Source organism: Schistocerca americana, chromosome 7 (genome assembly GCF_021461395.2).
Source record: "Schistocerca americana isolate TAMUIC-IGC-003095 chromosome 7, iqSchAmer2.1, whole genome shotgun sequence".
In the NCBI taxonomy this organism is placed as follows: Eukaryota; Metazoa; Arthropoda; class Insecta; order Orthoptera; family Acrididae; genus Schistocerca; species Schistocerca americana.
Window position 1 is genome coordinate 18,733,275 of NC_060125.1, and position 14,216 is coordinate 18,747,490.

Consider the following 14,216-nt stretch of genomic DNA (forward strand, 5'->3'; position numbering starts at 1 on the left):
CCTAATACTAATCTCACAGGGAATGCTCAAAACACCGACTGTAAGAAGTGTCTCTATTCTTGTACTTAAGGCGGCATTGTGCCTTTTGTATTTAATGCCGATGCGATTTCTATGTATCATCGTCAATGTGAAGGTCCAAAGAATACATTGAACCTGTAGTGGTGTATCGGAAACTAATACAGGTCTCACAGGGAATGCTCAAAACACCGACTGTAAGAAGTGTCTCTATTCTTGTACTTAAGGCGGCATTGTGCCTTTTTGTATTTAATTCCGATTCGATTTCAGTGTTTCATCTTCAATGTTAAGGTCCAAGGAATACATTGAACCTGCAGTGGTGTATCGGAAACTAATACTAGTCTCACAGGAAAGGATCAAAGCACAGACTCTAGGAAGTCTCACTCGTCTTGCACTTAAGGCAGCATTGTGACTTTTGTATTTAATTACGATGGGATTTCTGTTTTTCAGCGACAATGTGAAGTTCCAAGGAATACATTGAACCTGCAGTGGTGTATCGGAAAGTAATACTGGTCTCACACGAAAGGATCAAAGCTCAGACTCTATGAAATCTCACTCTTCTTGCACTTAAGGCGGCATTGTGCCTTTTGTATTTAATTCCGACCTAATTTCAGTTTTTTATCACCAACGTGTACGTCCAAGGAATACATTGAACCTGCAGTTGTGTATCGGAGACTAATACTGGTCTCACAGTGAATGCTCAAAACACCGACTGTAAGAAAAGTCTCTATTCTTGTACTTAAGGCGGCATTGTGCCTTTTGTGTTTAATTCCGATGCGATTTCTGTATTTCATCGTCAATGTGTATGTCCAAGGAATACATTGAACCTGCAGTGGTGCATCGGAAACTAATACTGGTCGCACAGGGAATGCTCAAAGCACCGACTGTAAGAAGAGTCTCTATTCTTGTACTTAAGACGGCATTGTGCCTTTGGTATTTAATTCCGATGCGATTTCTGTTTTTCATCGTCAATGTCAAGGTCCACGGAATACATTGAACCTGCAGTGGTGTATCGGAAACTAATACTGGTCTCACAGGAAAGGATCAAAGCACAGACTCTAAGAAGTCTCACCCTTTTTGCACTTAAGGCGGCATTGTGCCTTTTGTATTTAATTACGATGCGATTTCTGTGTTTCATCGTCAATGTGATGGTCCAAGGAATACGTTGAACCTGCAGTGGTGTATCGGAAACTAATACTGGTCTCACAGGAAAGGATCAAAGCACAGACTCTAAGAAGTCTCACTCTTCTTGCACTTAAGGCGGCATTGTGCCTTTTGTATTTAATTCCGATCTAATTTCAGTTTTTCATCACCAACGTGTACGTCAAGGAATACATTGAACCTGCAGTGGTGTATCGGAAACTAATACTGGTCTCACAGAGAATGCTCAAAACACCGACCGTAAGAAGAGTCTCTATTCTTGTACTGAAGGCGGCATTGTGCCTTTTGTATTTAATTCCGATGCGATTTCTGTGTTTCATCGTCAATGTGAAGGTCCAAGGAATACATTGAATCTGCAGTGGTGTATCGGAAACTAGTACTGGTCTCACAGGACAGGATCAAAGCACTTACTCTAAGAAATCTCACTCTATTTGCACTTAAGGCGGCATTGGGCCTTTTTTATTTAATTAAGATGCGATTTCTGTGTTTAATCGTCAATGTGTATGTCCAAGGAAAACATTGAATCTTGCAGTGGTGTATGAGAAGCTAATACTGGTCTCACAGGGAATGCTCTAAGCACCGACTGTATTAAGAGTCTCTATTCTTGTACTAATGGCGGCATTGTGCCTTTTGTATTTAATTCCGATGCGATTTCTGTGTATCATCGTCAATGTGTATGTCCAAGTAATACATTGAACCAGCAGTGGTGTATCGGAAACTAATACTTGTCTCACACGGAATGCTCAAACCACCGACTGAAACAAGACTCTCTATTCTTGTACTTAGGGCAACATTGTGCGTTTTGTATTTAATTCCGATGCGATTTCTGTGTTTTATCGTCAACGTGTATGTCCAAAGAATACATTGAACCTGCAGTGGTGCATCGGAACCTAATACTGGTCTCACAGGGAATGTTCAAAACACCGACTGTAAGAAGAGTCTCTATTCTTGTACTTAAGGCGGCATTGTGCCTTTTGTTTTTAATTCCGATGCGATTTCTGTGTATCATCGTCAATGTGTACGTCCAAGGAATTCATTGAACCTGCAGTGGTGTATCGGAAACTAATACTGGTCTCACAGGGGATGCTAAAAGCACCAACTGTAGGAAGAGTCTCTATTCTTGTACTTAGGGCGGCATTGTGCCTTTTGTATTTAATTCCGATGCGATTTCTGTGTTTCATCGTCAATGTGAATGTCCAAGGAATCCATTGAAACTGCAGTGGTGTATCGGAAACTAATACAGGTCTCACAGGGAATGCTCAAAGCACCGACTGTAAGAAGAGTCTCTATTCTTGTACTTAAGACGGCATTGTGCCTTTGGTATTTAATTCCGATGCGATTTCTGTGTTTCATCGTCAATGTCAAGGTCCACGGAATACATTGAACCTGCAGTGGTGTATCGGAAACTAATACTGGTCTCACAGTAAAGGATCACTGCACAGACTCTAAGAAGTCTCACTCTTCTTGCACTTCAGGCGGCATTGTGCATTTTGTATTTAATTCCGATACGATTTCTGTGTTTCATCGTCAATGTGAAGGTCCAAGGAATACATTGAACCTGCAGTGGTGAATCGGAAACTAATACTGGTCTCACAGGAAAGGATCAAAGCACAGACTCTAAGAAGTCACACTCTTCTTGCACTTAAGGCGGCATTGTGCCTTTTGTATGTAATTCCGTTGCGATATCTGTGTTTCATCGTCAATGAGAACGTCCAAGGAATACATTGAACCTGCAGTGGTGTATCGGAAACTAATACTGGTCTCACAGGAAAGGATCAAATTACAGACTCTAAGAAGTCTCACTCGTCTTTACTTAAGGCGGAATTGTGCCTTTTGTATATAATTCCGATGCGATTTCTGTGTTTCATCGTCAATGTGAAGGTCCAAGGAATACATTGAACCTGCAGTGGTGTATCGGAAACTAATACTGGTCTCACAGGGGATGCTAAAAGCACCGACTGTAAGAAGAGTCTCTATTCTTGTACTAATGGCGGCATTGTGCCTTTTGTATTTAATTCCGATGCGATTTCTGTGTTTCATCGTCAATGTGAAGGTCCAAGAAATACATTGAACCTGCAGTGGTGTATCGGAAACTAATACTGGCCTCACAGGGAATGCTCAAAGCACCGACTGTAAGAAGAGTCTCTATTCTTGTACTTAAGGCGGCATTGTGCCTTTTGTATTTAATTCCGATGCGATTTGTGTGTTTCATCGTCATTGTGAAGGTCCAAGGAATACATTGAACCTGCAGTGGTGTATCGGAAACTAATACCGGTCTCAAAGGAAAGGATCAAAGCACAGACTCTAAGAAGTCTTACTCTTCTTGCACTTAAGGTGGCATTGTGCCTTTTGTATTTATTTCCGATGCGATTTCTGTGTTTCATCGTCAATGTGAAGGTCCAAGGAATACATTGAACGTGCAGTGGTGTATCGGAAACTAATACTGGTCTCACAGGAAAGGATCAGAGCACAGACTCTAAGAAGTCTCACTCTTCTTGTACTTAAGGCGGCATTGTGCATTTTGTATTTAATTCCGATGCGATTGCTGTGTTTCATCTTCAATGTGAAGGTCCAAGGAATACATTGAACCTGCAGTGGTGTATCGGAAACAATTACTGGTCTCCCAGGAAAGGATCAAAGCACAGACTCTGAGAAGTCACACTCTTATTGCACTTAAGCCGGCATTGTGCCTTTTGTATTTAATTCCGTTGCGATATCTGTGTTTCATCGTCAATGTGACGGTCCTAGGAATACATTGAACCTGCAGTGGTGTATCGGAAACTAATACTGGTCTCACAGGAAAGGATCAAAGCACAGACTCTAAGAAGTCTCAATCTTCTTGCACTTAAAGCGGCATTGTGCCTTTTGTATTTAATTACGATGCGATTTCTGTGTTTCATCGTCAATGTGAAGGTCCAAGGAATACATTGAACCTGCAGTGGTGTATCGGAAACTAATACCGGTCTCAAAGGAAAGGATCAAAGCACAGACTCTAAGAAGTCTCACTCTTCTTGCACTTAAGGCGGCATAGTGCCTTTTGTATTTAATTCCGATCTAATTTCAGTTTTTCATCACCAACGTGTACGTCCAAGGAATACATTGGACCTGCAGTGGTGTATCGGAAACTAATACTGGTCTCACAGAGAATGCTCAAAATACCGACTGTAAGAAGAGTCTCTATTCTTGTACTTATGGCGGCATTGTGCCTTTTGTATTTAATTCCGATGCGATTTCGTTGTTTCATCGTCAATGTGTATGTCCAAGGAATACATTGAACCTGCAGTGGTGTATCGTAAACTAATACTGGTCCCACAGGGAATGCTCAAAGCACCGACTGTATGAAGAGTCTCTATTCTTGTACTTAAGGCGGCATTGAGCCTTTTGTATTTAATTCCGATGCGATTTCTCTGTTTCATCGTCAATGTGAAGGTCCAAGGAATACATTGAACCTGCAGTGGTGGATCGGAAGCTAATACTGGTCTTACAGGAATGGATCAAAGCAAAGACTCTAAGAAGTCTCACTCCTCTTGCACTTAAGGCGGCATTGTGCATTTTGTATTTAATTCCTTTGCGATTTCTGTGTTTCATCGTCAATGTGAAGGTCCAAGGAATACATTAAACATGCAGTGGTGTATCGGAAACTAATCCTGGTCTCACAGGAAAGGATCAAAGCTCAGACTCTAAGAAGTCACACTCTTCTTGCACTTACGGCGGCATTGTGCCTTTTGTATTTAATTCCGTTGCGATATCTGTGTTTCATCGTCATTGTGAATGTCCAAGGAATACATTGAACCTGCAGTGGTGTATCGGAAACTAATACTGGCCTCACAGGAAAGGATCAAATCACAGACTCTAAGAAGTCTCACTCTTCTTGCACTTAAGGCAGCATTGTGCATTTTGTATTTAATTACGATGCGATTTCTGTGTTTCATCGTCAATGTGAAGTTCCAAGGAATACATTGAACCTGCAGTGGTGTATCGGAAAGTAATACTGGTCTCACACGAAAGGATCAAAGCCCAGACTCTAAGAAATCTCACTCTTCTTGCACTTAAGGCGGCATTGTGCCTTTTGTATTTAATTCCGTTGCGATATCTGTGTTTCATCGTCAATGTGAAGGTCCAAGGAATACATTGAACCTGCAGTGGTGCATCGGAAACTAATACTGGTCCCGCAGGGAAAGCTCAAAGCACCGACTGTAAGAAGAGTCTCTATTCTTGTACTTAAGGCGGCATTGTGCCTTTTGTATTTAATTCCGATGCGATTTGTGTGTTTCATCGTCATTGTGAAGGTCCAAGGAATACATTGAACCTGCAGTGGTGTATCGGAAACTAATACCGGTCTCAAAGGAAAGGATCAAAGCACAGACTCTAAGAAGTCTTACTCTTCTTGCACTTAAGGTGGCATTGTGCCTTTTGTATTTATTTCCGATGCGATTTCTGTGTTTCATCGTCAATGTGAAGGTCCAAGGAATACATTGAACGTGCAGTGGTGTATCGGAAACTAATACTGGTCTCACAGGAAAGGATCAGAGCACAGACTCTAAGAAGTCTCACTCTTCTTGTACTTAAGGCGGCATTGTGCATTTTGTATTTAATTCCGATGCGATTGCTGTGTTTCATCGTCAATGTGAAGGTCCAAGGAATACATTGAACCTGCAGTGGTGTATCGGAAACAATTACTGGTCTCCCAGGAAAGGATCAAAGCACAGACTCTGAGAAGTCACACTCTTATTGCACTTAAGCCGGCATTGTGCCTTTTGTATTTAATTCCGTTGCGATATCTGTGTTTCATCGTCAATGTGACGGTCCTAGGAATACATTGAACCTGCAGTGGTGTATCGGAAACTAATACTGGTCTCACAGGAAAGGATCAAAGCACAGACTCTAAGAAGTCTCAATCTTCTTGCACTTAAAGCGGCATTGTGCCTTTTGTATTTAATTACGATCCGATTTCTGTGTTTCATCGTCAATGTGAAGGTCCAAGGAATACATTGAACCTGCAGTGGTGTATCGGAAACTAATACAGGTCTCAAAGGAAAGGATCAAAGCACAGACTCTAAGAAGTCTCACTCTTCTTGCACTTAAGGCGGCATAGTGCCTTTTGTATTTAATTCCGATCTAATTTCAGTTTTTCATCACCAACGTGTACGTCCAAGGAATACTTTGGACCTGCAGTGGTGTATCGGAAACTAATACTGGTCTCACAGAGAATGCTCAAAATACCGACTGTAAGAAGAGTCTCTATTCTTGTACTTATGGCGGCATTGTGCATTTTGTATTTAATTCCGATGCGATTTCTGTGTTTCATCGTCAATGTGTATGTCCAAGGAATACATTGAACCTGCAGTGGTGCATCGGAAACTAATACTGGTCTCACAGGAAAGGATCAAAGCACAGACTCTAAGACGTCTCACTCTTCTTGCACTTAAGGATGCAATGAGCCTTTTGTATTTTATTCCGATGCGATTTCTGTGTTTCATCGTCAATGTGAAGGTCCAAGGAATACATTGAACCGGCAGTGGTGTATCGGAAACTAATACTGGTCTCACAGGACAGGATCAAAACACAGACACTAAGAAGTCTCACTCTACTTGCACTTAAGGCGGCATTGAGCCTTTTTTATTTAATTCCGATGCGATTTCTGTGTTTAATGGTCAATGTGTTTGTCCAAGGAAAACATTGAACCTTGCAGTGGTGTATCAGAAGCTAATACTGGTCTCACAGGGAATGCTCTAAGCACCGACTGTAGGAAGAGTCTCTATTCTTGTACTAAAGGCGGCGTTGTGCCTTTTGTATTTAATTCCGATGCGATTTCTGTGTATCATCGTCAATGTGTATGTCCAAGTAATACATTGAACCTGCAGTGGTGTAACGGAAACTAATACGTGTCTCACAGGGAATGCTCAAACCACCGACTAAAAAAAGAGTCTCTATTCTTGTAATTAGGGCATTATTGTGCCTTTTGTATTTAATTCCGATGCGATTTCTGTGTTTCATCGTCAACGTGTATGTCCAAAGAATACATTGAACCTGCAGTGGTGCATCGGAACCTAATACTGGTCTCACAGGGAATTTTCAAAACACCGACTGTAAGAAGGGTCTCTACTCTTGCACTTAAAGCGGCATTGTGCCTTTTATATTTAATTACGATGCGATTTCTGTGTTTCATCGTCAATGTGAAGGTCCAAGGAATACATGGAACTTGCAGTTGTGTATCGGAAACTAAAACTTGTCTCACAGGGAATGCTCAAACCACCGACTGAAAGAAGGCTCTCTATTCTTGTACTTAGGGCGGCATTGTGCCTTTTGTATTTAATTCCGATGCGATTTCTGTGTTTCATCGTCAACGAGTACGTCCAAAGAATACATTGAACCTGCAGTGGTGCTTCGGAACCTAATACTAATCTCACAGGGAATGCTCAAAACACCGACTGTAAGAAGTGTCTCTATTCTTGTACTTAAGGCGGCATTGTGCCTTTTGTATTTAATGCCGATGCGATTTCTATGTATCATCGTCAATGTGAAGGTCCAAAGAATACATTGAACCTGTAGTGGTGTATCGGAAACTAATACAGGTCTCACAGGGAATGCTCAAAGCACCGACTGTAAGAAGAGTCTCTATTCTTGTACTTAAGACGGCGTTGTGCCTTTGGTATTTAATTCCGATGCGATTTCTGTTTTTCATCGTCAATGTCAAGGTCCACGGAATACATTGAACCTGCAGTGGTGTATCGGAAACTAATACTGGTCTCACAGGAAAGGATCAAAGCACAGACTCTAAGAAGTCTCACCCTTTTTGCACTTAAGGCGGCATTGTGCCTTTTGTTTTTAATTACGATGCGATTTCTGTGTTTCATCGTCAATGTGATGGTCCAAGGAATACGTTGAACCTGCAGTGGTGTATCGGAAACTAATACTGGTCTCACAGGAAAGGATCAAAGCACAGACTCTAAGAAGTCTCACTCTTCTTGCACTTAAGGCGGCATTGTGCCTTTTGTATTTAATTCCGATCTAATTTCAGTTTTTCATCACCAACGTGTACGTCAAGGAATACATTGAACCTGCAGTGGTGTATCGGAAACTAATACTGGTCTCACAGAGAATGCTCAAAACACCGACTGTAAGAAGAGTCTCTATTCTTGTACTGAAGGCGGCATTGTGCCTTTTGTATTTAATTCCGATGCGATTTCTGTGTTTCATCGTCAATGTGAAGGTCCAAGGAATACATTGAATCTGCAGTGGTGTATCGGAAACTAGTACTGGTCTCACAGGACAGGATCAAAGCACTTACTCTAAGAAATCTCACTCTATTTGCACTTAAGGCGGCATTGGGCCTTTTTTATTTAATTAAGATGCGATTTCTGTGTTTAATCGTCAATGTGTATGTCCAAGGAAAACATTGAATCTTGCAGTGGTGTATGAGAAGCTAATACTGGTCTCACAGGGAATGCTCTAAGCACCGACTGTATTAAGAGTCTCTATTCTTGTACTAATGGCGGCATTGTGCCTTTTGTATTTAATTCCGATGCGATTTCTGTGTATCATCGTCAATGTGTATGTCCAAGTAATACATTGAACCAGCAGTGGTGTATCGGAAACTAATACTTGTCTCACACGGAATGCTCAAACCACCGACTGAAACAAGACTCTCTATTCTTTTACTTAGGGCAACATTGTGCGTTTTGTATTTAATTCCGATGCGATTTCTGTGTTTTATCGTCAACGTGTATGTCCAAAGAATACATTGAACCTGCAGTGGTGCATCGGAACCTAATACTGGTCTCACAGGGAATGTTCAAAACACCGACTGTAAGAAGAGTCTCTATTCTTGTACTTAAGGCGGCATTGTGCCTTTTGTTTTTAATTCCGATGCGATTTCTGTGTATCATCGTCAATGTGTACGTCCAAGGAATTCATTGAACCTGCAGTGGTGTATCGGAAACTAATACTGGTCTCACAGGGGATGCTAAAAGCACCAACTGTAGGAAGAGTCTCTATTCTTGTACTTAGGGCGGCATTGTGCCTTTTGTATTTAATTCCGATGCGATTTCTGCGTTTCATCGTCAATGTGAATGTCCAAGGAATCCATTGAACCTGCAGTGGTGTATCGGAAACTAATACAGGTCTCACAGGGAATGCTCAAAGCACCGACTGTAAGAAGAGTCTCTATTCTTGTACTTAAGACGGCATTGTGCCTTTGGTATTTAATTCCGATGCGATTTCTGTGTTTCATCGTCAATGTCAAGGTCCACGGAATACATTGAACCTGCAGTGGTGTATCGGAAACTAATACTGGTCTCACAGTAAAGGATCACTGCACAGACTCTAAGAAGTCTCACTCTTCTTGCACTTCAGGCGGCATTGTGCATTTTGTATTTAATTCCGATACGATTTCTGTGTTTCATCGTCAATGTGAAGGTCCAAGGAATACATTGAACCTGCAGTGGTGAATCGGAAACTAATACTGGTCTCACAGGAAAGGATCAAAGCACAGACTCTAAGAAGTCACACTCTTCTTGCACTTAAGGCGGCATTGTGCCTTTTGTATGTAATTCCGTTGCGATATCTGTGTTTCATCGTCAATGAGAACGTCCAAGGAATACATTGAACCTGCAGTGGTGTATCGGAAACTAATACTGGTCTCACAGGAAAGGATCAAATTACAGACTCTAAGAAGTCTCACTCGTCTTGCACTTAAGGCGGAATTGTGCCTTTTGTATATAATTCCGATGCGATTTCTGTGTTTCATCGTCAATGTGAAGGTCCAAGGAATACATTGAACCTGCAGTGGTGTATCGGAAACTAATACTGGTCTCACAGGGGATGCTAAAAGCACCGACTGTAAGAAGAGTCTCTATTCTTGTACTTAAGGCGGTATTGTGCCTTCTGTATTTAATTCCAATGCGATTTCAGTGTTTCATAGTCAATGTGTATGTCCAAGGAATACATTGAACCTGTAGAGGTGTATCGGAAACTAATACTGGTCTCACAGGGAAAGCTAAAAGCACCGACTGTAAGAAAAGTCTCTATTCTTGTACTTAGGGCGGCATTGTGCCTTTTGTATTTAATTCCGATGCGATTTCTGTGTTTCATCGTCAATGTGAATGTCCAAGGAATCCATTGAACCTGCAGTGGTGTATCGGAAACTAATACAGGTCTCACAGGGAATGCTCAAAGCACCGACTGTAAGAAGAGTCTCTATTCTTGTACTTAAGACGGCATTGTGCCTTTGGTATTTAATTCCGATGCGATTTCTGTGTTTCATCGTCAATGTCAAGGTCCACGGAATACATTGAACCTGCAGTGGTGTATCGGAAACTAATACTGGTCTCACAGTAAAGGATCACTGCACAGACTCTAAGAAGTCTCACTATTCTTGCACTTAAGGCGGCATTGTGCATTTTGTATTTAATTCCGATACGATTTCTGTGTTTCATCGTCAATGTGAAGGTCCAAGGAATACATTGAACCTGCAGTGGTGAATCGGAAACTAATACTGGTCTCACAGGAAAGGATCAAAGCACAGACTCCAAGAAGTCACACTCTTCTTGCACTTAAGGCGGCATTGTGCCTTTTGTATGTAATTCCGTTGCGATATCTGTGTTTCATCGTCAATGAGAATGTCCAAGGAATACATTGAACCTGCAGTGGTGTATCGGAAACTAATACTAGGCTCACAGGAAAGGATCAAATTACAGACTCTAAGAAGTATCACTCGTCTTGCACTTAAGGCGGCATTGTGCCTTTTGTATATAATTCCGACGCGATTTCTGTGTTTCATCGTCAATGTGAAGGTCCTAGGAATACATTGAACCTGCAGTGGTGTATCGGAAACTAATACTGGTCTCACAGGAAAGGATCAAAGCACAGACTCTAAGAAGTCTCACCCTTTTTGCACTTAAGGCGGCATTGTGCCTTTTGTATATAATTCCGATGCGATTTCTGTGTTTCATCGTCAATGTGAAGGTCCTAGGAATACATTGAACCTGCAGTGGTGTATCGGAAACTAATACTGGTCTCACAGGAAAGGATCAAATTACAGACTCTAAGAAGTCTCACTCGTCTTGCACTTAAGGCGGCATTGTGCCTTTTGTATATAATTCCGATGCGATTTCTGTGTTTCATCGTCAATGTGAAGGTCCAAGGAATACATTGAACCTGCAGTGGTGTATCGGATACTAATACTGTTCACGCAGGGAAAGCTCAAAGCACCGACTGTAAGAAGTGTCCCTATTCTTGTACTTAAGGCGGCATTGTGCCTTTTGTATTTAATTCCGATGCGATTTCTGTGTTTCATCGTCATTGTGAAGGTCCAAGGAATACCTTGAACCTGCAGTGGTGTATCGGAAACTAATACCGGTCTCAAAGGAAAGGATCAAAGCACAGACTCTAAGAAGTCTCACTCTTCTTGCACTTAAGGCGGCATTGTGCCTTTTGTATTTAATTCCGATGCGATTTCTGTGTTTCATCGTCAATGTGAAGGTCCAAGGAATACATTGAACCTGCAGTGGTGTATCGGAAACTAATACTGGTCTCACAGGAAAGGATCAAAGCACAGACTCTAAGAAGTCACACTCTTCTTGCACTTAAGGCGGCATTGTGCCTTTTGTATGTAATTCCGTTGCGATATCTGTGTTTCATCGTCAATGAGAACGTCCAAGGAATACATTGAACCTGCAGTGGTGTATCGGAAACTAATACTGGTCTCACAGGAAAGGATCAAATTACAGACTCTAAGAAGTCTCACTCGTCTTGCACTTAAGGCGGAATTGTGCCTTTTGTATATAATTCCGATGCGATTTCTGTGTTTCATCGTCAATGTGAAGGTCCAAGGAATACATTGAACCTGCAGTGGTGTATCGGAAACTAATACTGGTCTCACAGGGGATGCTAAAAGCACCGACTGTAAGAAGAGTCTCTATTCTTGTACTTAAGGCGGTATTGTGCCTTCTGTATTTAATTCCAATGCGATTTCAGTGTTTCATAGTCAATGTGTATGTCCAAGGAATACATTGAACCTGTAGAGGTGTATCGGAAACTAATACTGGTCTCACAGGGAAAGCTCAAAGCACCGACTGTAAGAAAAGTCTCTATTCTTGTACTTAGGGCGGCATTGTGCCTTTTGTATTTAATTCCGATGCGATTTCTGTGTTTCATCGTCAATGTGAATGTCCAAGGAATCCATTGAACCTGCAGTGGTGTATCGGAAACTAATACAGGTCTCACAGGGAATGCTCAAAGCACCGACTGTAAGAAGAGTCTCTATTCTTGTACTTAAGACGGCATTGTGCCTTTGGTATTTAATTCCGATGCGATTTCTGTGTTTCATCGTCAATGTCAAGGTCCACGGAATACATTGAACCTGCAGTGGTGTATCGGAAACTAATACTGGTCTCACAGTAAAGGATCACTGCACAGACTCTAAGAAGTCTCACTATTCTTGCACTTAAGGCGGCATTGTGCATTTTGTATTTAATTCCGATACGATTTCTGTGTTTCATCGTCAATGTGAAGGTCCAAGGAATACATTGAACCTGCAGTGGTGAATCGGAAACTAATACTGGTCTCACAGGAAAGGATCAAAGCACAGACTCCAAGAAGTCACACTCTTCTTGCACTTAAGGCGGCATTGTGCCTTTTGTATGTAATTCCGTTGCGATATCTGTGTTTCATCGTCAATGAGAATGTCCAAGGAATACATTGAACCTGCAGTGGTGTATCGGAAACTAATACTAGGCTCACAGGAAAGGATCAAATTACAGACTCTAAGAAGTATCACTCGTCTTGCACTTAAGGCGGCATTGTGCCTTTTGTATATAATTCCGACGCGATTTCTGTGGTTCATCGTCAATGTGAAGGTCCTAGGAATACATTGAACCTGCAGTGGTGTATCGGAAACTAATACTGGTCTCACAGGAAAGGATCAAAGCACAGACTCTAAGAAGTCTCACCCTTTTTGCACTTAAGGCGGCATTGTGCCTTTTGTATATAATTCCGATGCGATTTCTGTGTTTCATCGTCAATGTGAAGGTCCTAGGAATACATTGAACCTGCAGTGGTGTATCGGAAACTAATACTGGTCTCACAGGAAAGGATCAAATTACAGACTCTAAGAAGTCTCACTCGTCTTGCACTTAAGGCGGCATTGTGCCTTTTGTATATAATTCCGATGCGATTTCTGTGTTTCATCGTCAATGTGAAGGTCCAAGGAATACATTGAACCTGCAGTGGTGTATCGGATACTAATACTGTTCACGCAGGGAAAGCTCAAAGCACCGACTGTAAGAAGTGTCCCTATTCTTGTACTTAAGGCGGCATTGTGCCTTTTGTATTTAATTCCGATGCGATTTCTGTGTTTCATCGTCATTGTGAAGGTCCAAGGAATACCTTGAACCTGCAGTGGTGTATCGGAAACTAATACCGGTCTCAAAGGAAAGGATCAAAGCACAGACTCTAAGAAGTCTCACTCTTCTTGCACTTAAGGCGGCATTGTGCCTTTTGTATTTAATTCCAATGCGATTTCTGTGTTTCATCGCCAATGTGAAGGTCCTAGGAATACATTGAACCTGCAGTGGTGTATCGGAAACTAATACTGGTCTCACAGGAAAGGATCAAAGCACAGACTCTAAGAAGTCTCACCCTTTTTGCACTTAAGGCGGCATTGTGCCGTTTGTATTTATTTACAATGCGATTTCTGTGTTTCATCGTCAATGTGAAGGTCCAAGGAATACATTGAACCTGCAGTGGTGTATCGGATACTAATACTGGTCTCACAGGAAAGGATCAAAGCACAGACTCTAAGACGTCTCACTCTTCTTGCACTTAAGGATGCAATGAGCCTTTTGTATTTTATTCCGATGCGATTTCTGTGTTTCATCGTCAATGTGAAGGTCCAAGGAATACATTGAATCTGCAGTGGTGTATCGGAAACTAGTACTGGTCTCACAGGACAGGATGAAAGCACAGACTCTAAGAAATCTCACTCTATTTGCACTTAAGGCGGCATTGAGCCTTTCTTATTTAATTCCGATGCGATTTCT